The sequence below is a fragment of the Dendropsophus ebraccatus genome, chromosome 2 (genome assembly GCF_027789765.1).
Source record: "Dendropsophus ebraccatus isolate aDenEbr1 chromosome 2, aDenEbr1.pat, whole genome shotgun sequence".
Classification (NCBI taxonomy): domain Eukaryota; kingdom Metazoa; phylum Chordata; class Amphibia; order Anura; family Hylidae; genus Dendropsophus; species Dendropsophus ebraccatus.
This window is the reverse complement of record NC_091455.1, coordinates 190444334-190468909: the sequence shown is the minus strand read 5'-3', so window position 1 is coordinate 190468909 and position 24576 is coordinate 190444334.

Below are 24576 nucleotides of genomic sequence, written 5' to 3'. Positions count from 1 at the left end.
GACAGGTAATGATGGGAGATGTAGTTCTGCAACCTAGATAGCCATCCAGGTTGCAGAACTACATCTCCCATCACGTCCTATTGGCAGGTCCCAGCAGGGAGCACTGCATTCTGGGAAATGTAGTTCCCTGGCCAGCGCCATCTTGTATACATACATCGGTTTTTAGAAAAAGACAGGAAATGGCTCAAAATACTCAGGAGGACTTGGTGGGTAAGACCAGCTAGGTTTGGGAGAATTTCATCTTTTGGCTCTTGGGGGCAATACCCCTTTAAGGCTAGGTTCACACTGCATTTTTGCAAAGAAACATGAAAAACTGATGAAAAAAAAATGATACATTTGTGTGCATCCGTTTTGATGAGTTGTTCCATTGACTTCCAATATACAAAAACACAATCTACCTCATTTTTGTCTCCGTTAAAAAAATTGCATTCATTTTGATCCGTTTTTTTTTTTATAATGGAAGTCAATGGAAAAACGGATCAAACAAATGCATCCATTTTTTTTAACTGATTGCAAAAATGCAGTGTGAACCCAGCTTAAGAGACTATGATAGAACAACGTTTCAGTGTAAAAAAAATTATTTTTCACGCCACATTGTTCTGAAAATCTGTGAAGCACCTGTGGGGTCCAAATGCTCACCGCACCCCTTGTTACATTCCTCAAGGGGTGTAGTTTTCTAAATGGTGTCGCTTAGGGGTGTTTTTTATGTTTTGGCACCCCAGAGCCTCTGCCAACCTGAAGTGGTACGGTCAAAAATGACCAAATATAATGGAGGTGTTGAAATTCACTAGGCGCTCCTTTATATCTGAGGCTTGTGGTTGTGTTAAATAGCGCAATAGGGCCACATATGGGGTATTTCTATAAACTGCAGAAAAGGTGCAGTTTCTGGAATGGGGTGCTTTGTGGGGCTTCATAAAATACAGTCTCATCAAATACACTTCAAACTAGAACTGGTCCTTTGAAAAATCAGATTTTATAATGTTGGTGAAAATTTTGAAAAATGCTGCTAAACTTTGAAGCTTTCTATTGTCTTAAAAAAAAAGAAGGCAAGTTTAATAAATGCTGCCAACATAAAGTAGACATATTGATAATGCTATTTAATATCTAATTTATGTGGCATAACTATTTTCCTTACAAGCAGAAAATTTCAAAGTTCGAAAAATAAAATTCTTCACGTTATTTTGGGGTTTTTCATAAAGATAGGCTGTAAGTATCCACTCCAATTTACCAGAAATATAAATGATAACATGTCATGAGAAAACAATCTCAGAATCAGCAGGATAGGTAAAAGCATCCCGAAGTTATTAATGGATAAAGTTACACAAGCCATATTCCTGAAATTTGGTCCGGTTCTTAAGGCCATTTTGGGCTCCGTCCTTAAGTGGTTAAGGGGTTAAAGTGTCACTGTCGTATTACTGCAGTAACGGCTGGATGATCTTCATTTGTGGTGAATGAAGATGCGGGCGTAATTCACCATAGGCTACAATGGAGGGTGCGGTCAGAGCCGCACTCTCAATTGTGTGACTTGTCAGGCTTGTGCAGCTGCTATTCAATGAATAGTGGCTGCATAAAACTGACATGTCAGTTTACCATGCGGCTGCTAGGCATCTCGGCCAGAGTATGTGGTGTGTGTATACACTCCGGCTGGGATTCCTTTCAGACTCCAGTGCACATAAGTTGTGTATTGTGTAAGATGTGATTAATACACAACGTACGTTGTGTGAACATGGCCTTAATACAGCATGTAAGTGGCGCGTTACTTTGCAAATCTCTCAATATAATGGAAAAGTCATAAAGTATATAGTTTTGCCTGTAAAAATAATATAAAACTTTTACATATATTATCTCCAAAAGTTTTTTCTTTTTCTTTTTTATTATTATTATTGCTGCGCTGCTATGCAACTCTAGATTAAATTTCAGCCTAATGATCTGTAGTCTATGGACAAAATGCCTTCTTGTGTGGGATACAGGTCACTGTAGGCTGCGTGTTATCTACTGCAACCATGGTTACACCTGCAAATAGCAGCTGTCTAATATTGTAATTTACATCCCCATTATATTTCATATGATCATATTTTTTGTTGTTGCAGAAGAACATAAAATTCTTAACATTTCCAGTCTTATTTATGAAAAGTGTAATGACTTCGGCAATGAATGAAGTCAACCATTGCGTAATGGAGGGAAAGAATGGGAACCGGCGCCTCCAGTTAGGAGGAAAACAATATTAAACACGACTTAGAATATTTGTTTGAATGTTTATATAATTTATAATTATCCTTTTTGTCTAAGATATTGCAGCACAATTCCCATGTGGCCCATGTTGCACACTAGGGGGAACCCACAGTAATGGAGACAAAGGCTTTATTATGTATTCTAGGTTCCTGGACTGGAGATTTAGCTATAACTTTCCTATTCTAATAAATGAGAGCTAAAGAGCAAAGGTCTTATAATAAATAATGGAGCTGTATCTTAATTTTAAATATTTTTACTTGTGGTACAGCATGGACCATTGGTGGTTCTCCTATTGGGAGATCTGCTCTCTATAGCTACGTTCACAGACAGTTAGCATTGAGTGAGAAGGCTTGGTCGAGCATCAGGGTGCTTGATCGACTCCGGGTCCGCTTAATTTATCATTTTTCACTTCAAAAAATGATAAGAAAACCTATGCCAGCTCTGAGCTGGCGTAGGTTTCCTCAGCGTACACACTGGTGCACACGGGATTTACACTCACCGGCCACTTTATTAGGTACACCATGCTAGTAACGGGTTGGACCCTCTTTTGCCTTCAGAACTGCCTCAATTCTTCGTGGCATAGATACAACAAGGTGCTGGAATCATTCCTCAGAGATTTTGGTCCATATTGACATGATGGCATCACACAGTTGCTGCAGATTTGTCGGCTGCACATCCATGATGCGAATCTCACGTTCCACCACATCCCAAAGATGCTCTATTGGATTGAGATCTGGTGACTGTGGAGACCATTTGAGTACAGTGAACTCATTGTCATGTTCAAGCAGAAATCGAGACTCATCAGACCAGGCAACGTTTTTCCAATCTTCTACTGTCCAATTTCGATGAGCTTGTGCAAATTGTAGCCTTAGTTTCCTGTTCTTAGCTGAAAGGAGTGGCACCCGGTGTGGTCTTCTGCTGCTGTAGCCCATCTGCTTCAAAGTTCGACGTACTGTGCGTTCAGAGATGCTCTTCTGCCTACCTTGGTTGTAACGGTTGGCTATTTGAGTCACTGTTGCCTTTCTATCAGCTCGAACCAGTCTGCCCATTCTCCTCTGACCTCTGGCATCAACAAGGCATTTCTGCCAACAGAACTGCCGCTCACTGGATGTTTTTTCTTTTTCGGACCATTCTCTGTAAACCCTAGAGATGGTTGTGCGTGAAAATCCCAGTAGATCAGCAGTTTCTGAAAAAATCAGACCAGCCCAGTTCAAAGGCACTCAAATCACCTTTCTTCCTCATACTGATGCTCGGTTTGAACTGCAGGAGATTGTCTTGACCATGTCTACATGCCTAAATGCACTGAGTTGCCGCCATGTGATTGGCTGGTTAGAAATTAAGTGGTAACGTGCAGTTGGACAGGTGTACCTAATAAAGTGGCCGGTGAGTGTATGTAGAGGCAGTGCACCCTTTACATAAATCAGTGAAGTGTTGGCGATGCTGGTACATTTTTAAGCCTGGTGCAGAAAACGCCAGACTTAAAGTGTCCCCATAGTATACAAACTGGCCAGGATCGCTAGCGGTGCCGCAAAAAACTGACATGTCAGTTTTCTGCGTCTGCTATTCATTGAATAGCGGCCACAGAGAATCTGTCAGTGCACACAATGGAGCGTGCGGCTCCAGCCGCATGCTTCATTGTGTGCAGCAGGGAATTCGGATTCTGTGACACCTGTGTGCGCCCTCATCCAAATTCATTAGTAGTGATAATCATTTGGCTGGTACTGCAGAACAGCCGGTGTTATATGCCATGTAAACAGGGCCTAATAGTGTACCTGTCATGATGGTCCGCGGCAGGGTCAGGTAGGATTTCCTTTTTTAATCCTAAGCTAACTTCTGATTCAATTGGGGTCAAATTTTCCCGCAACCTTCTTTGCTTGCAGACTCAGTGGAGACCAAATGTCAGTACTGAGCATGTCAGGCCCCACCTTTGTGGGTCAATATCAAGGACATCAAAACAATGCAGGAATGTGAGAATGTGTCTATATTTCTCAAACTGGACATTTTCAGAAATAATATATGTGAAATATTTTAAATTTATTATAATGCCTCACTTTAGACTTGTTTTTCTTAAAGGGGCATTCCCATCTCAATTACCATAGTTAAGCTGATATGCTTCAGTTCCCCTCTCATTGTTGAAATCTCAAATGTAGGTTAATGACCACCACTCTGCTGTAAAAACATAGTTTCATATAAACACACACACACCAAGTAGACCACTGCTTTTAGAGCAGAGAGGTCGTCAGTTAGACAATGAGCTGTCAACAATAGGAGGAAAAGAGCGGCATACCAGGAGAAAGAGACAAGTTTGCTTAATGAATGTATTTGCAAAAATATTCGACCTGAGAAGCCCTACAAATAAAATAGTTAGTTGAGATTGGAATACTGCTTTAAGGGGAAAAAAAAAGTTATTCACTTATTTAAAAAAAAAAAAAGCACAAAAACCCTCAGGAAGCATGTGTTAATCGTTCGGTTTTTAAATTGCCTTTAACACTTAAGTAATGCAGCAGGAGCTTCTTTATTTGTCACACACTTAAACAAAACAGCTGTCAAAAACAACAAAAAAACAAAACAATTCTAGCCGGCCTCCACCTTGTCTAGTGTGCCATCGCAAGCTGCCTCTTAGAGGTTAACAGTTCTAGGCTTGTGTTTTTTTTATATCTGCCGGTAACCTTTAAAGAAATAAGCACAGTTCAAATTTAATAGACTTCAAAAAAGTCTTATCACTAGTAATTTAGAAAATTGCAGTTGCCATAGAAATCACAGTGTACTCTTCTGGGCTTTGCCAAAAGCTGAAATCAAAACTCTTAAGAAAATTATAAAATACTATATTTCCGAATAACCTCAAAGCTTTACATATAAATGTACATATTTTGTTTTGTCTAGCTGTGTATTAACAGTATGCACTTTTTTTATCATAATTTTTTTTTTTTTTACTTGCTATGGGTTGTAAATGCCAAAATGAGTCTCTTGTTCCGACTTATAACTATTTGACACATTAAATATCACATCATTTATATTTAAATAGCTTTATCAATTTTGTATCAATGAACTTTTATATGGTCTTTGGAATGCTTCAGTGCATTTGAATATGAAAGATTATATTAGACACGCCGCATATTTCCCTTTAAAATTATGCTGTGGCATTAAATGCTCTTTCAATACTTTAGTGGATAGACATTTTGTTCTATAAATACTGAATTGAAATGATGATATATAAATTGTGTTAGTATGGAAAACAAGGCTCTGTTTACATCTGCCTTTGTCAATTCAATTGTTCTGGTTCATTATAAGAACGGAACAACAAAATTGACGGAGTGCTGAATTAGTTGCTCGATGGACACCAATGGTGTCTGATGAAGCCTATTGATATACAATAGGGTCCATCTGTATACGCCAAGGTAGCCATTATATTAACAGTAAAAATAGAACTCTTCTAAATCTCACAGAACGTGCCATAGAGCCTCCAAAACAGATCGGAACTGCAATACAGGCCCATTTGGTGGCTCCTTGTCAGTTTAACAGGACATAAATGCTTGCACAATTATGGGTATAAGGGGTTACTCTGTAGGTCAAAATAAAGTATGTGTTTTTGTCAGAAACAGTGCCACTCTTGTCCATGGATTGTAGCTGGTATTGCAGCTGTCTCCCACTCAAATAAATAGTTCCTAGTTACAACCCCTTCAAAACTTTTGAGACCTATGAAATTTTTAAACAACCAACAACACCTAGTTTTTTTTTGGAAGCCCGACATAAAAACAGTTCAAGTGACATTGAAGTTGAATTGGATCTAGTCTGTCTAAAGCTCTCCATAAAGAGAAAGAGTCTCAATATTTCCCTGAGAGTCCTAAGGGCCTACAAGTCTTCTTGACCAATACTAACCAACTCCAAACTGAAAGCGAACGTACCAATTCCCTTAGTGAAATAATTTTTTTCAAACTTCCTGGCTGGTGCTGGTGCGGAGATCACAATGGCTTGGTCCATTTTTTAAAATGCAGCCAGGTTCCCGCGATTGGCACCATTTTCTTTGGCCCACTGTATGCAGTGGAGGCGGCTCAGCGCCCCCAAGTATAACGATATCTTCCCTGTGACGCAGCAAGACTTGATTCTAATAAAGGCGCATCACCGAGGGGAGGGGGCATCGTTAAACTGAAGGCGCTGGGCCTGTCTTCTGTGCATAGAGATGGCACATGACGAAAACATCACAGATTGTGCCAACCGGGTGGTCACAACTGGGATCTCCGGGCTGAGTTTAAAATGTGAATTAGTACATTGTTTTTAAGATGGCACTATGTGCATTGTTTACCTGATTGAAAAAATAAACCTGCCAATCAGAGAGTATGTATTCTAGTGGCAGAGGATTTGTCGAAGGGGCAGACATGGAAAAAGAGGCATGGTGCTCCTCAGGTTGGTGGGCAGGGGAGCGTAATATATGATTAAGAGGGCATGCTCTCCCCCTGGGCTGCATTAAGTACAGTTCACACCTGCTTGGAAATTGCAGCTAAAATCTATACCACTGCTGAGCTAGGTTTATGTGAGGGTGCATGGGCACTGTACCTGTGCACTGGCGGAGGATAACTGTGCGATGCTGGTGTTGAAATAAACCCTTCTGACTTTAACCTCCATTCATCCCTAACAATCTCTTCCAATATATCTAAACCACTTTAAAACATCAAGATCTCAGACCGAGGCCCAACTTAAAACCTCTACAGAAATGGCAGAGAGTATTATTAAAGCCCTCTTCTGTCACCTGTCCCATCAACCTTGTGCTTGACCCTTTCAAGTCTACTGATCCAGGGTAAATGTGATTAATATGATCCTGTTCTTGAGACTACTTCAATCACTGTATTTAATGCAGATAGAGTCTCTTATAACATTAATGATGTGTCCTACGCTCTTTACATGGAATATTGAAGTAACACAATACCCTTCAAAAAGTCTGGCATTACATACTTATATCTGGCATCCCTATGTACAATACAAACACACACCTACATGGAACGGAACAACTCGTCCCCTCTCTATTGTTACCATTGGGTGGTATTTCATTTTTCCACATGGACCCTCTTTAAAAGAAGACTACCACTTATATTTATTAGCAATTTTTCTTTGGAAAAAAGAAGACTAGGGGGCGCACTCACCCGTTAAAATCTTGTCTTTATTTCTGCAAAACATAAAAGCCATCGGCTTGGCTAGCGGATGGTGGGAATGCCAAACACCTAGAAATCAAGTGTTTAACTTTAGTATCGCAGCATAGAAGGTTTTACTTCTAGGTTAGTAGAGAGAGATCAAAAACTGGTAAGATTCTTCTGTGATTCTTATGTTGTATCTGAGGCAAGCATTGGTAGCATTGCACTAAAATCTGGCCAGGATTCAGTAAGCAAACCAATTTACTTGTTTCATTGAGTGACTCTATTGTCTTTCCCCATATAACTGGCATCTTTAACTGCCTTGACATAGCTATAGTCTGCCTCAGGTTTGACCATGGTACTGCCTACCTGACACTGGTCCCACACTGAACTAATAATGCCACAGTCTCGGAAGACTTTCCAGATGTAACTGCACAAGCTGACGATACACCTGAGCCATCTTACTGGCAGCCTACACCAAGTAGCCATCTGCCTACCCCCAGAGGTAATTCCCACCAGCCCCAGACAACTGGTTAGTTCACCATCCATCCAATAACACATCGTAAGTGTTTTCTCATTTCTCATCAGTGACCTCTTTTTCTAATCTGAACAGGCTCCTCAAAAAAGCCATGCAGGTCCTTCCCACAGAGATAAGCTTTTATACCCTTGTGAGAAGGTACAAGGGGTCATAGTAGATGACCGATATGTGTCACCGAGGTGCCTGGCCTCGGTGAAGTGAGCTGGTAGCTTTTGTCAGTAACCCTAGGTTACTGACACTTTTTGTTGAATAGTATGGCTGTTTGCACAGTTGATCCGGGCCGGCCTTTCACTGGAGCAGTCTTAGAGCTGGGTGGGATGACTGCTCCCACGTATTCCAGGCCGGGTTTTCTGTGGCTGGATAGAATCCAAGTAGCTCAGCAGAGCTGAGGGTGTGGTCCCAACTCTGGAGTTTGTGGGACTTGCAGTGCTGGAGTGTGTCAGCTGGGAAGCTGGTGGGTGTCTGGAAGCTGTGCCATCCCACCTTTCCACATCCTAGCGGGTGAACCCGCAACTGAAAAGGACTTGTGAGTTTGTGACGTCCACTTGGACTTTAAATTCTGTTTTGCTGAAGTCAAGCCATTAGTGTTTTAGTTTGCTGTCCCTTCTATGCTGAAAATAAAAGGACTGCTGTTTGGCTAAACTGCATATTGAGAAAGACTTTTATATTGCCATTTGAACTCATCCCCACACCTATTTTGGTTACAAGGTTCCAGCCTAACAATTGTTCAAAACCATGGCGGTACGGTCCAGAATTTTCACAGCTCACCATGATCTCTCCAAATGGCATCAAATCTCCTTTTACCATGCCAACTTCCCACCATGGTGACCCAGTACATCAGAAACACAATGCTTAGTCTGCTAGACGGAACACACACAAGACTCACTTAGGCTTAGTAAAAAAAACACTTGCAGTAGATAAATGAAATAACGGCACTCACCCGATCTTCTATTCACGCTTTATTGTAGTATAAAGTACATAAAAGTCCACTCGGAAACTGAACAGGTGAGGGAGGACAAACAAGGGTGCACACGAAACGGCCGTCGCTTTGTGCACCCTTGTTTGTCCTCCCTCACCTGTTTAGCGTCCGAGTGAACATTTATGTACTTTACACTACAATAAAGCGTGAAGAGAAGATCAGGTGAGTGCCCCTATTTCATTTATCTACGGCAAGTGTTTTTGTTACTACGAACTGTGATATCTACGCTGAGCACCACCTGAATCCACATTGATTACTCCAGCCTCCCACGATGTCTGTGGGAACGCATCTCTACCGCAGAGTGTGATTAGAGTAGTGTTGTTCCCTGTGCGTTTTCTTTTGGTTGGACTCACTTAGGCCTAGGCCTCCTCCAGTATTTGTCCTCTAGCAGTCAATATCTAAGAGATCAGAATACCTATGCAACACAACATATATAGTATACTGGACATTAGCAACACTTCAGTCCATATGTTTCCAACATGCAAAGGGCTACATGACCAATGCGCTATAAGGGACAATATCTTTTACTCCCGGTGAAAGGGACAATTTTTTTTCCCCCGGTGAAATATAACAGTGCCTGTCTTACAGTGTTTGCTTAAGTACAGTGTTTCAAAAGTAGGATTTTAATATCTTTATTCTGCACAGAAAATGACAGAAGCCTTTCATTTTGACTGTCCCTATAATTTTTTAATTTAAATATTCCTCTATTAAACCTCTAAGAGAGTTACGCATATTAAAAATAATTTCTCCATATTATGACATCAGTTTCCTAATGTACTTGTAAAATTAAACCAAATTACTCTCACCAAAATGTAGCAGACGTTTTTAAGTTGTTGAAAGTGCTGTTGCCTAAGTGGCTTTTTTTTTAACGTTTCATTTTTTATTTTATTTTTTTATTTCGAAGACTTGTTTGTCATATATTACTCACCAATGGCGCTCCCTTCACTGAGCTAGTTCTTTTTAATGAGATGCTGATTGAGGATTCTAGAATTCACTTGCAGTTGATTATGTGTTATTTTAACAGTAGAATGACAATAATTTCCTGTAATGCCACTTGTTAAGGTAATTATGTGATAATTGCCTTATCAAGGTGTCATAGAGAAGGAAGGGAAAATATACTCCAAGATTTCACAGCTGCTGAGTTTCTGAGTCTTCCTAAGTATTATTTTTTTGAAAAAAAAAAAGCTTTATATCAGTGATCGAGCTAAATTTCCGTCCCTGGCAAAAATCACCAAGACTCTTCTCCACATCCATCCTCCCTGGCCCCTTCCCATTTACTTTTCTAACGATTGTTTATTACGTGATGTACAGATTGCTAAGTGGTCATTTATTTACAGGAGTGAAGTCAATCTTCAGTCATTGTTTCTTTGCTAATATGATCTATAGGTCGTCATCAACAGTGGTATTACGGTAATATTATAGTAGGAAATACATATAGTAATTGCTAAGGAGTGACCAACAGGGGTTCTTTGGACTATTGATGAGCGAACCGGTTTGTAAATGTTCGTATGTTCATACGAACATGGCGCTAATTGTTTGCGTTCACTGATTGAGAACAATTTGTTTGATGATCGGATGATCGGTTATAACAATCTTTTTCGAACATATTCGAATGTGTGAATATTTATTTTGCAATGTGCTCAACTGCATAATTTACGCTTTGCGCCTGATCTGTACACATGTGCATAGACCGAAGTTTACGCTTGAACTGTACATTCATTATTTGTGAATGTTCGGAAAACATGAACACAAGCTGATCACGATAATTTTTTTATGTTCATGTTTGGGATCCGAACCGAACATCGGGATGTTGATTATCACTGCTCTAAACCCACTAGAGAAAATTATTCTAAAAGTCTATACAGGACTCGTGCGCCAGATGCCTTTTTGAATGGCCATCGTTTTCATGGCAAATTATGATTTTTGGAAATATTTGATGATAATTATTTACGTTTACGTTTGTGTTTTCATTTACGTTTTATATTTTTTAAAATAACATCCGCTATTTTGCGTTATGGGTGCCCATTAGGGAAGGTCCGAACCGAGTTCGGTTCGGGTTCGTACGAACCCGAACCCTCGGTAATGATTCTCGCTGTCTGCCCGCTCCGTGGAGTGGGCGGATTCAGCGGGAGGACCGCCTGGAAAACTGGGATACAGCCATAGCCATAGGCTGTATCCCAGTTTTGCAGGCGTTCCTCCCGCTGTATCTGCCCGCTCTACGGAGCGGGCAGACAGCGGGAATCTGCTGCCGAGCGTTCGGGTTTATACGAACCCGAATCTCGTCAGGTTCGGACCATCCCTAGTGCCCATCATTAAAATGACGGCTGTTGGTACATTATTCTACTTCAGGCCCTTTGGGTTGTGGCTCTTTTTTGAAGGTCCATTGAATTTATTAGTAAAGACTGTGAAAGGACAGTGGGAAAAAAAATGTGTGTGGACAACGAAAAAAAAAAATCAGTTGTTTGCAATAAATAATTGTCATTAACATTAATTTGACGTCTGTGCAAACAGCATGCATTATTGTCAGGAATCGGACAGCAAGACAACACAACACAGTGAGCCCTAAGCTCAGCCCCGCCCACTGTCCTCTACCTATTTGCCACAATCCGCCCTAAGATGGTGGCGAGCAACTGGGCGTCAGTCCCTGCACTGGCTAGGTGGGACACATAGACAAAACAGACAGACAAAACACAATAAAGAATGGTCGACAGTCCGGGTCACAACAATCGGGCAGCAAAAGTACAAAATCACAATCCAAAGGCGAGGTCAATAAACAGGCAATATGGTCAGGGGCAGGCAGCAAGCAGGAATGGTCAGAAATACAAAGCAGAGTCAGAATAAACAGAGCAAGAATAGCAAATACAGAACCAGGCAGAGACAAGCTCAATATCCGGCAGTGAGAGACAGGCTAGCAGACACTATATAGGAGACCAGAGGTCCAGTGCAGGAGCTGATTGGACCAGACCCCTAATCTCCTCAGAACACCTGGGGCAAGAGCAACCTGACTGGCAGGGAGAACAGTCTATCAGACAAGCTAACCAGCATCAGAGTTAACTCCGGAGTGGCCAGGAGTATCTCAGGCAAAGCGGGTGTGGCTGAACAAACACAGAAGGAAATATAGCAGTGTTCAGACAAGGTTCAGGACACTGCACAAACATACAAAAACACTGAATATCAGCGCCATCTCAGCCGCGCAGCATGAGCTGAGGGGCGCACGGAGTTCATCCCAGGCACATTCATGACAATTATTTAATACACTATGTGCACTTGGCGGGCGTTATTTTAAAAAGACGTTATTTTAAAAAGAAAAAGCGTGCACCTTTTCTCCATTTTTTTACTCAGTGTAAACATAGCCATATCTTGTGTCCGGTAAGGCCGTTTAGAGCCCTGAAGATGGTGCTACCACCCATTCTAATGATTATCAATCATCAGTACGGCCCCCGGACGTACTATACATTGTGTGCTATGGTAAATTGGAGTGTGGGCACAGCCGAATGAGCCTGCATTCCAATTAAGAGAAAGTGATGTTCACCCAACCATCTGGCCGGGTGAACATCACAGAGAGCGGCCGGTGTTCACGGTGCTCTCATGCCAGGTGTGAATGTGGCTGTATTTATATATCTTGGGGTGATAGTTTCTTTTACAGTACGTATGGTTTTATGATACTAGTATACTCCTTTAATTAACTATGCTATTGTGTATTAGGCTATGTTCACACAACCTCAAAAATTGAGAAAAGGCACCCGATTTTCATATTTAAAAAATGTCAGTTTTTGCCAAGATTTAACTGAGTGCAATGGCAAAGCATTGAAGTCAATGGGAAGACAGAAGTTCCAATGCACACAGTGTATTGAATAACCGACGTTTTTGCCGCGGGGGTCAAAATAATGAACATGATCATTATTTTCGGACGTCTTTTGCAAACAGCGGACGTTTTGTATTAGTTGTTCACACACAGTTTTTCTTTTGCCACCGTTCTCTCTCTGTTTTGACTATTGAATTCAAAGAACTTTTCAATTAGGCCACACCCAAAGTCTAATTAGTAACCCAAACAAGAATTATATACCAGCAGCCATCATTGCACTAAAGGGAGGCCAGAAAGCTAAATAACGTCCGTTATTTTAGACCCAAAATAATGGACTTCATTTTAAACTGAGCTGAAAAACCGTTGTGTGAACATAGCCATAGGCAAAATGTAGATCTGCAATGAATGTGTGTGTGTGTTTTTTTAATAGTGCACTATATAACCATGTGAGTTTTTTTTAGTTTCCCATTTATTAACATATAATTAATATTAATATTTTTATATTATTATTATTATTTTTTTTTTTTTTTTTTTTTTTTTTTTTTTTTTATTTTACGCTGCATGATCAGGATTGGCTTTAAGCAGTCATTATGTTGAAGAGGAAAAATACAAATCACTCATTGACCATAAAAAAAACATCTCTTTATTTTAAAATGTTGCAATCATTTTGGCCTGCACAATGACCGGACTTTCTTTTATGTACTTTTAAGCAGACTGCATTTACCAAATCAATGATCTGAGTTGTGAACGAAAAGATAAACGTTCAGTGCAAACCTCTCATCTCAATAAGTAAAGGAGGAAAATACATTAGGACCGGCACTGATGGGCCTTCGAAGGGATACGTCAATGAGCAGAAAGAGAATAGAAATTAGAAGGTATTTAGTTCGAAACAAATTGTTTTCTCGTTTCATCACTCACAATGTTGAAGACCTTTTCCTCGATGATTAATAAATATGACAGAAATACCAAAGGTCTCATAAAGTATCCATATGGCCTTTTTATCAGCATCATGAATTAATGGACAGCGAATAGCATTGACTAAGTGTTATTGCTTAAGTCTATAATTTCATCTCGATCATGGGAGAAGGAGTGAATCTTACCTCTAGTAATTGAGTATTGATTTGAAAATAAATGGGAGAGAAACTTCCTCGGCTACATAGGAACATGTTCCAGCAAGAAATGACAATGAATAGTTTCTAGTTTGCGAGAAAGTTATGGATCAAGTAGATAGTTAAACACAGGAGCTTGCTGTAATCTGTCATCCAATTTTGTAAGTTTAAAATATCAATATTTAATACCGTATAGAAAATAACATTTCTAAGACCTAAAGGAGCAGTGTGTAGTTACAGTAAATAGTCTATAAAAAATGCAAGAAAGTACTATGATGGGGTTATCTAATGAGTATTTCTTCAGTATTCGAATATATGCATGGACCATGCCGGAGAATCCATTATTCTTCATTCTAACGTTAGCTGAATAGGGGTAGAACAATTTATTATCATGTTAAGTAGGCTCATACTAAAAGACAGTGTCAAGGACTAAGGAGGTAAGACGAAAATCACAGATAAGATTGACTTTTTAAAAGCAGATCAATAAAGTTAGAGGCCATTTGGCAAAATATTGGACTGGACTGCTTTCAATTTTTTAAGTCATCCCCTCCCACTTTTGTAAAAACTAACCCTTATACAGTAGCTCAATTGTATATCCCAATTACAGAGGAGCTAACCTAACGTCATGAACCGAGATTGGTTACAAATTTCCAAAAAGTTTGGCTTGTTACCAAACTGATTTTTTTGCACAATTCATTTCATTTCATCAGTTCGTAGCCGCACATATAGAAAAAACAAACAAAAAGAGCCTATGCTTACATGTGCGTGCTCCCCCGGTGTCCTTCTATGGTCTCAGGTGTTCCCCACCAGCTTGTTTTGTTTATATTTACTTATTACAGCATCTTTTTGTTCCAGAGATATTGTTGGACGTGAAAACAGCAACATTGGAATGAAAACATTTTGTCATGTAAATACACACAAAACAATCTGGCAAGATAGTTAGTAATAGACAAAATCCCCATGTATGTCGATTGCTTTCTACACCGCCAGCTTGTTTTGTGTATATTTACTTATGTCAGCATGTTTTTGTTCCTATGTTGCTGTTGGAAATGAAAAACAGCAACATTGGAGTGAAAACATGCTGTCATAAGAAAATGTACACAAAACAAGCTGGTGGGGTGGAAAGCAACATACATGGGGATCATGTATTTGTAAAGCTAGCATACAGAAGACTAACTGTATGCAACAGCTTAATTTCCTAAAATAATATAAATTATAATATTTATGGGGATTAAGAAAAGTTTGTGTTCTTCCGGACTGGACACAAACTTTGCTTCAAAGTTCGCTCGTCTCAAATCATGACTATATGGAAGTGTATGCTTACGTTTAATTTTCCCTTATATACACAGTGATATGTAATTTAACAGAAATATAGGTAAACCCATTGTACAATTCTTAATAATTTAAATAGCTTGACTGCATCCTTTATTCCTCCCACTTCATCTAGACCACTAGACTAACTACAAAGTGATTTCTGCAGTAACTTACTTCTACTGCTGGAATCCTTGGATACAATTATGTTGGGTTGGTACTGTGCACAAGCCTCATTCTGATCCAATAGGGCTCATACACAGGACCATATTTATAGGTCCCCAAATTTCCTGTGGCACAATGGATTTCATGACAATCGGGTCAGCGTACATCTATTGTACAGTGTTCAATGGATGAGATTCCAGAGATAGCTTGCCCAGTTAAGTGCACCAACACTCCTTATACGTAATAATCCTTTCACATGGACCCAAACGAGCACTGATCAGTGAGATCGTCACTCGTTTGTAATGCTTTTATACAGCACATTAAATTGAGTGTCCGGAAACTGACAGCATAGATATACATATACCCATGCTGTCAGTTTCCAGATCACATAGCAGTGCATACTTATCTAGTGCCCTGCTGCTGTGATTCAGCATCCTCTTCTCTGGCTCTCCTGTTGAGCCACTTTGTCTTCAGGGCCTGCCTCCTCCAGCTGTCAGTCATTGTGGAGGCAGCCTAAAGATGCAGTGGCTGGTTGGGAGAATAAGGATGCGGGCTTCACAGCAGCAGCACGCTAGGTAAGTATGCACTGCTATGTGATCTGGAAACTGACAGCACAGATGTATGTATATCCATACTTTCAGTTTGCCTTTATCCTTATCGCTGTTACATCCCCTGTGTGGCCAATGACAATATATTTTGAAGCATGTTCTAAACAGACGATCAGCTGTGAGAATAGGGCACTTTTCTGGTACTCAGCTGATCGCTGTCACTTTTACACAAGCTGATTCCATACAAATACTTTATATTAAATGACAGAGTGAAATATTCCCAATGAAAAAGAGACAAATGCTTATCCTTAGATAAGTCACATTGGTGGGTTATCCAGCCCAAGCCAGCATGAAGAATAGAGGCACTGCCTGGCTTACAACCTTGGCTGGGCAGACCAACAGCCACTTTTCTACTGTAACCGTTCCTAAAATGTATTTGGAATTATGTAATTAGGGCATCTGTCAAGTTCTTTGCTTTAAAAGAAACAGATCGCTGATCTCAGGAAGACCAGCCAAACGATAACACTGCCGGCTGCTAATGAAAGCTCGCAATGCAGTGAAATCCTAGGTGCATTGCCCCCTGGGAAACATGAATATGCAAATGAATAGCCTGTGGAGCCTCATTGAAGAGTCTCGAAACACAAGACTAGCCAGATATCCCTCCGGGAAGGACCCAGCCAAGGGGTGGCTCCTATGAGGAAACCACCAAAACCACCATTTTAAGTGGCCCTATAAGTCAATGTAATGACAAGGGAAAAAATCAAGGCCAAGTATCCATCCACATACAGCTGTTTTGGGTTGTTTCCCCTCATCAGTGTGGAGCAGGATTCTGGCTAGGTGGCAACAATGCCTAGTAGAGCCTAGTAGAGCCTCATTGAAGAGTCTCAAAACACAGGACTAGCCAGATATCCCTCTGGGAAGTTCTTTGCCTGAAACTCCATATCCTCTGGACTTAACATCTGGGGTACACTTATATACCATCTGCTAGGGACAGAAATGATTGGTATTCTCTATTGTAGGATATCTGTATGGAGCAGCAGATACAGTACCTGAGGCCTATGTGGTGAGCAAAAAACATGAATGAGTGAAAACAAGCTCCACCTTCCAGCCTGTATCTGACCAGCCCCTGCCTGGACAAGTATAAATCTCTTTATAAAAAAAAATACAATGTTGACTTGATAACTCCGGCAAGATTTTTTTTTTTTTTTTACCACCACCTTCTAATAGTTCCATCTCAGAACATAACAGAGCAAAAGTTGGGATTTGAAATGTCTGTATTTTTCTAAATATCCAACTTAATATAGTAAAAAAAAGATCAGCTTAGGATATTTATTAATAAAGAAAAAAAAAACATGTACTTTCTACCCACTTATGACTGCTGGCAGGAACATTGGGTAAATGGCAGATTATGATTACTCACAGGGAAGACGTATGTAGAGAATATAAATCAAATTTGTCCACAATAAAATCCATAGCGTCTTATTAACCTCAGCTTGGACTGTGTAGGAGTAAAACAGATCAAACATGAGTTGTTATAAGAACGAATGATTAGATAATAAAGTTAAATTTGTTGAGTAAGTCATGGCCAGCAAATGTTATAAAATCAGACATAAGGCATCATTTAGATATAATTGCAGGTTAGAAAAGTAAAAATAATCAAAAGAAATGGGGGTTCAAACATAGTTTTCTATACTGTATGTCAATGAAGCTCGGTCTTTGTGGGTACATCAGCAGAGTTGTCAAATAAAAGTGTTGTTTTACAACCAGGGCTGTAAGTGGAACCCAGGGATCATCTTTAGATGGTGTCCTAAGTAGGGATGGTCCGAACCTGCCGAGGTTATGGTTCGTATAAACCCGAACGCTCGGCAGCAGATTCCCGCTGTCTGCCCGCTCCGTGGAGCAGGCGGATCCAGCGGGAGGAACGCCTGGAAAACTGGGATACAGCCTATGGCTATGGCTGTATCCCAGTTTTCTAGGCGGCCCTCCCGCTGGATCCGCCCGCTCCACAGAGCGGGCAGACAGCGGGAATCATTACCGAGGGTTCGGGTTCATACGAACCCGAACCGAACTCGGTTCGGACCATCCCTAGTCCTAAGTGGTTCCCCGGTAGAGAATGCCAAGCTATATAGCTAGAGGTATAACCAATAGGAAGAGGGAGCTTGTGATCCCGCTGTATAGAGTGCTAGTGACATCACATCTGGAATACTGAGTCCAGTTCTGGAGACCTCACCTACAAAAGGATATTGATATAATAGAACGAATCCAAAGACGGCTACAAAAATGGTGGAGGGTGTGAGGTATAAAACATATCAGGAAAAACTTAAGGATCTGAGTCTGTATAGTCTGGAGGAAAGAAGGGAAAGGGGGCACATGAACGAAACCATAAAGGACGAAATAGGGTTCAAAAGGAAAGTATTTTTATTTAAAAAAAAACTTAACACAAGAACAAAGGGGCATAATCTAAGTTGGGGGAAAGGTCAAAGACAACCATGTGGTGGCAAAATACACTGCACTAAAATGGTAGTATAGTGTATTTTATAAGCAGAACGTAGCATGTCAAGTCCCATTATGGGACTCGTAAAAAAAAAAAAAAGAAAGAAAGTTTGGTAAATTAACTCTCTTCACCCACCTAAAAACAAAAATACATACAGTACATTCCCTTAAAAAATCTCTCTCTCTCTCTCGCTCTCTCTCTCTCTCTCTATATATATATATATATTTTTTTTTTTAAACATTAAATAAATTGAAAAACCTATACATATTTGGCACTGCCATGTCTGTTGTAGCCATCATTTTCTATTCTTCCTTGTTAATTGCTATAAAGGGAAAAACACACAGCGGACAGTGATTAGCTGAGTGGGTTGTCACTCATGTGTTTTGAGAGTGACAGCCTGCTCAGCCAATCACTTGTGCCGATGCTGTCCCTCAGTCAGTGATTGCCTAAGCATGCCGATAAAGACACAGAAGAGGACAACGGGCGAGTGTGGACAAGTGAATAAACCTTTTTTTTTTTTTGCTAACTTTGCTGTAAACCCATAGTTATGATTCTGTTGTACACATATACTGTATATAAACATATACACACTATAGCCCTATTTATATAGGACAGTAATAAAGGGGTGCTCCAGCATGGGGGCACTTTCTGGGGGGGACCGGGGAGGAGGTGGCTGAAATAAAAGACATCCACTTACCTCCCCGGTTCCAGCGGCGGTCCGGTCCCCGTTTCCCGGCCGCTTCCTGGTGTCTGACGCCGCCCGAGACGCTACATCTCAGGGCCGCTCAGCCACTCAGTAAAGGAGGCGGGATCCGAGCGGACCTCAAATGGATCCCGCCTCCTTCACTGAGTGGCTGAGCGGCCCTGAGACGTAGCGCCTCGGGCGGCGTCAGACACCAGGAAGTGGCTGGGAACCGGGGACCGGAGCACCGCGATGAGTGGCCTGCCGCTGGAACCGGGGAGGTGAGTGGACGTCTTTTATTTCAGCCACCTCCTCCCCGGCCCCCCCCAGAAAGTGCCCCCACACTGGATAACCCCTTTTAACTTTCAATGCCTAAAGCCATTAACATCTATTTTGAGTGAAAAAAAAAAAACTGATTTGAAAAAGTGGCAAAAAAGAGACTTGCAAAAAAAGTCTAGAGCCGTTAGAAACTGGTCAGCAGAAGTCTTAAAACATTTTTTTGGAAGACAAAAAAAAAAAAAAAAGTTCAGCTTCATAAAATCAATGAAACAATACATTTAGTTGCTTTGTTCTGTGTTTCCAGCTATTTCTGAGGCAGAGAATCACAGTTTTATATCTTGTATTTTCCCAATGCAGCACTTTCGCAAATGGTTACCAGTACGTCAAGTAGAACAGCATTTAATCATCTACCATTTAACGTTACCTATAAACAACCACCAAGGTTTTACACATTTTTAGCATGGAAAATAAAATACAATCGGCTGTATAAGTGGAAAAGAAAATGATTCCCCAATATATTTCGCTATAGTTTTGTTGCTATTTTCAATGTACAGTATATGTGCAGTATACCTAATATGTGTTTTTTTTTTTTTACAGATTAAGCAAAAAGTAGTAAGTGAATGCTATTTTATGAACACATATGAAAGAATGGACAGAAATAGGGAGATCAGGCAAAAAGGAAAATGGTATATTTGGCCAATTATTTTTCCAAATTTGTCTTAAAGGGGCACTCTAGAGAAAAACAATTGTTCTTAAATCAACTGGTACCATAAAGTTATACAGATTTTTAAATGGCTTCTGTTTAAAAATTTCAAGTCTTCCAGTACTTATCAGCTGCTGTATGTCCTACAGGAAGTGGTGCATTCTTTCTGATCTGCCACGGTGATCTTTAAAGTGATACTGCAGCCCTTTCTGCAGCACAACTTGGCCCCGCCCATATCAGCTCTGTAGACCCCGTCCCTTTGCAACATCAACACTGTCTAGGCCCCACCCCTTTAGCAGCCATTGAAATGGGCCAGTAAAAAGGTCTAGGGCCCATCCCCTCCAGGTTGGCCCAGTCCAAAGGGTGGGGCCTAGACGACGATGATGTCATAGAGGGGCAGGGCCTACAGAGTCAATATGAATGAACCAAGTGTTGCTGCACCCGTGAAGCCCCGCCTAGGTGGCACAATCCACCAACTAAAAGCATTTTTTACTGGACTAAGCACCAAGAAATCTATTATAAAGTAAGGGATGAAAACTGCAAAATGTAGGTTTACAGCTGTGTAGAGAAGTCCTCATACAGAAAGGGAGTGACAATGTCACTTAAAGAGGATTCCCACTCAAAAAAAAAAATAAAGCAAGAAAGAAGATTGGTAACTATTATTTATTATTTCCATTTTTGCAAATGCACGATGAAGACTCCGCTATGATAGAGCTGAACCTCATGAGGAAAGACCGGTCTCAGGGTTTCTATACAATACAGTTAGAAAAATAAGTATGTAATCCCCTGCCGATGGTGCAAATTTTCCCACCGACAAGAAATGGAGAGGTCTATAATTTTTATTGTAGGTACACTTGTAGCTTTGCCATTACAGAGGTCAGATGTTTCCTGTAGTTCTTGTCCAAGTTTGCATGTACTGCAGCAGGGGCTTTGTCCCTCTCCTCCATACAGATCTTCCCCAGATCTTCTCTACAACCATCGGCTGATCGTTTCTTTAGGTCCAGACCTAAAATAATCAGCCACCGATGGTGCATCACTACGTGTAATAGCAATGCGCAGCCGGCAGATGATAATTAAACAAACAGTTCATACATTACCTGTCCACATTGCAAGAGGCTCATATTTCTATTCGTTCCATGATCCCTATTCGGCTCCTGCAACGTGAAGCCCAATGGATTATCCAGACCAATGCAATGGACCCTTTAGGACTGAATGAAAAAAAAAAAAAATTGAGTTTTTCTATAATTCTGTTGCATTCATATTGCTTCCAGTGTTGTGATTTTAGGCTATGGTCACACGTAGTATGAGACCAGCCGTTCCGTGACACAGAACGTCAGGTCTCAAAAAAGATCATCCTGGCCGGTACTGCAGTACCGGCCGGATGATCTTTAGCGCCACTGAGTTCTGATGCAGGCGCATTTGTGCGTGCCCACATCAGAACTCCCCATAGCATACAATGGAGCGTGCGTCTGGAGCCGCTCGCTCCATTGTGTGAATTGACAGGGTTTTCTGCGGCCGCAGAAAACTGACATGTCGGTTTTCTACGGCACCGCTAGGGATCCTGGCCAGAGTGTATACCATGTGTATACACTCCGGTCGGGATTCCCTCAGCCTGCAGCACTACGTAAGTACTGCAGAAATCAGGGCCATTGTAACAACAGCCGTGATTTCTGCGGAACTTATGTAGTGTGAACATAGCCTTAATATGTATATTACTATATTTGTATTATTTGTTGTAATAATTAGTGAAGTTGGCGTGACTTGTAAGATATTTAAAGTGATGCTAGTCATGTGATTCGTATGAGCCGGAAGAAGCATTCCAAACGTGAAATGCCCATCGCTCATTATTTTTTAAACACACTTTTATCCCCTGCCGTGGTTTCCCTTCTGAAATGGTGAGTTGCCAAGGAACTGTCCTAAGGCTGCCTGGAAAACATGGACAAAGCCATAGGGCACAGGCTTAATCCATGTTTTCCAGAACTCCCTAGGGCTGCATTTAACATCTTCAGCCACCGGTAATCAAATGCAGAGAGTTTGGGTTCCCTCAAGGTTCGCTCATCTCTACCTGGTAGATAAATGGAATAATTTCACAGCATTTCATCATGCTACAGTACGGAAAAAAATCCCCATTTATTTGCCAATAATAAAAGATTCTTGACTGCTGAAAGGAAGACTCCATGTTTTATTATTTTGCATTGGCTATTCATAGCATGGTCGTTTTTTGTTTCTAATGGAAGCTGCTATTTAAATGAGAAACTTGTGAATATTTTTGAATGTACAGTATACGCTTTCAGAAGTATTCAAAGCTCGGTCCTATGTAAACTTCTGGCTGCTACTGTATGAAGTCGACAGGTTATACGATTTCGATACTGGTGAACGTTTCCTTTGCTAAGTTTATGTTCCTGAGTTTAGACTTTGTTCCATTGTGTTCCGGAAATATAAAAGGCTTGTCTATTGTACAACTATCCTTTTGAACACTGTAACTCAGATGCAGAGGGAGATCTCTGTGTTGTTGCAGAGCGTTTGCTTCTTTCATGAATTTGACTGCACAAATTGGAAAATCCTCTTAAAAGATGTGTCTGATGTGAATTCTTTGAAAGGGAAAAAAAAAAAAAGACCTAAAAGTGCATTGGTATGTCTAAGAGGCAGGCAAAAAACTTTTTTAAGCCTTCTGAGCTATGCATATGTTTAAGATAAAAATAAGCAACACAATATGTGAAAGTATATATATGTTAATTATGGTAATTTTAAAGCGACTAACATCACCTTTTTTTAAACCTGAAACAGTGGTAGTGGATGTTCACTGCTACCGTGTATCCAGAAGAAGTTACTGCGACAGACAACCACTTTCCATCTCTGGCAATGAAGGGAACCTAACTGTATGTGTTTGGCATAATATAAGAAGCAGATGATCCAGCAGTCCAGTAAAAATCCATGCTTCTGTTTAAAATACAGACATCTACACCATAGTGCGGCACACCATAAGGGTACTGATGACACGTTTCAAACGCATGCACACTCTTGATCAATGATCGAGAACACAGATCACAGATCAGATGTGTTTGGCATCCACGTGGTTAATTATCTAAGGGAAAACATAGCTGCATTCTTCCATAAACAGAACCCATCACCCTTTTAGAGTAATATAACAAAAATATAAAAGGCACTTGGCACTTCTCCAAACGTCCACAGCCCGCGTGTAAAACAATAGGGTTGCTGTTAGGACTCGGGCTGTGCGTTCAGCTCGGCGTCCATAGCAGCTGGACTTCTTCTCAGGTTTTGCACCTCTCTGCTATTCCTTGTTGTAGCAGTGGCCAGTGTGTTACTCCCTGACAGATCAGCACAAGGTGTAGTGAACTCACTGATTGTTGATTGACAACTGACTCTCCCAATTAGCTGTCAGTGTCTGGGCTGGGCTGGGACTTCTAGTCCTATAAGTACTTTCACTTGTCTCAACTTCCTTGCCTGTGAAAGAGCCTCACGTGTGAGAGTATCTTGAACTAGCGTGTTATTCTGACTTATTCTCTGGTATTGGATTTCTGGCTTGGACTTAGACTACTCTCTGGACTTTGCTTCTGTACCTCGCTGACTGGCTGTTACTGACTTGGACTGTTTACTTCCCTTTATTGTGTTCGTACGTCTGTCTTTTGTATTGCACTTGCTCAGGTTAGGGAACGCCAAGTTGTCCGCTGCTATTTTAGCGCTGTTGTGGCAATCAGGTAGGGACAGCTGGGGCGGGTGCAAATTCTAGGGCTGCACTTGTCCATTGTCTTCCCTGGTCCCAACTTGACATTTTCACAGGCCATACTAAAAAGTCACTCTCGGCGGTTCGGCATGAACATCGAGACATTAATCGCTGACCGACTGGATGAGATGGCTACCCGACTCCAGGGAATTTCTGGGTTGGTATCTCAATTATCCAACCGGGTGGATACCCTAACCCACACTACCCCCCAGCCGTCTGTGTCACCTGTCTCAGTGTCTGCAACCAGCTAGTTTCTCACAGACCTAAGATGTTGCCATCCGACTGTTTTGATGGCAATCCTGACAGGTTTCAGACATTCAGGGAATCCTGTAATCTGTATTTTAGGTTTAACCCTTTCACCAGTGATGCAGAGAGAGTAGCAGTTGTGGTTTCCCTCCTGCAGGGGGCACCTCAGGATTGGGCCCTGTCCCTCCCATCTGAGGGCCCTGAATGGAATTCTGTGGAGACATTTTTTGAATCCCTAGGACAGGTTTATGATGACTCTAATAGGACTGCCTTAGTGGAGTCTCACTTACTGTCTATGCTGCAGGGTCGTCGCACTGCTGAGGAGTATTGCTCCGAGTTTAGACAGTGGAGTGCAATTACTGGCTGGCCGGACGCTCCCTTAAAAACTCTGTTTCGACAAGGTCTGTCTGAGGCAGTGAAGGATGCCATGGTTAGTCATCCTGTACCCGACACCCTTAGTGAGTTTATGGCACTAACAGTTTCGATAGACAGACGTCTGAGGGAGAGGAAACGGGAGAAACAGGGGGCGACACCACTTATGCCACTCCCAAGCCAGCTTGTTAGATCTCCTATGACTGCTCTTAAGTCCACTGTAGCCTCGTCACCTCCTTTAC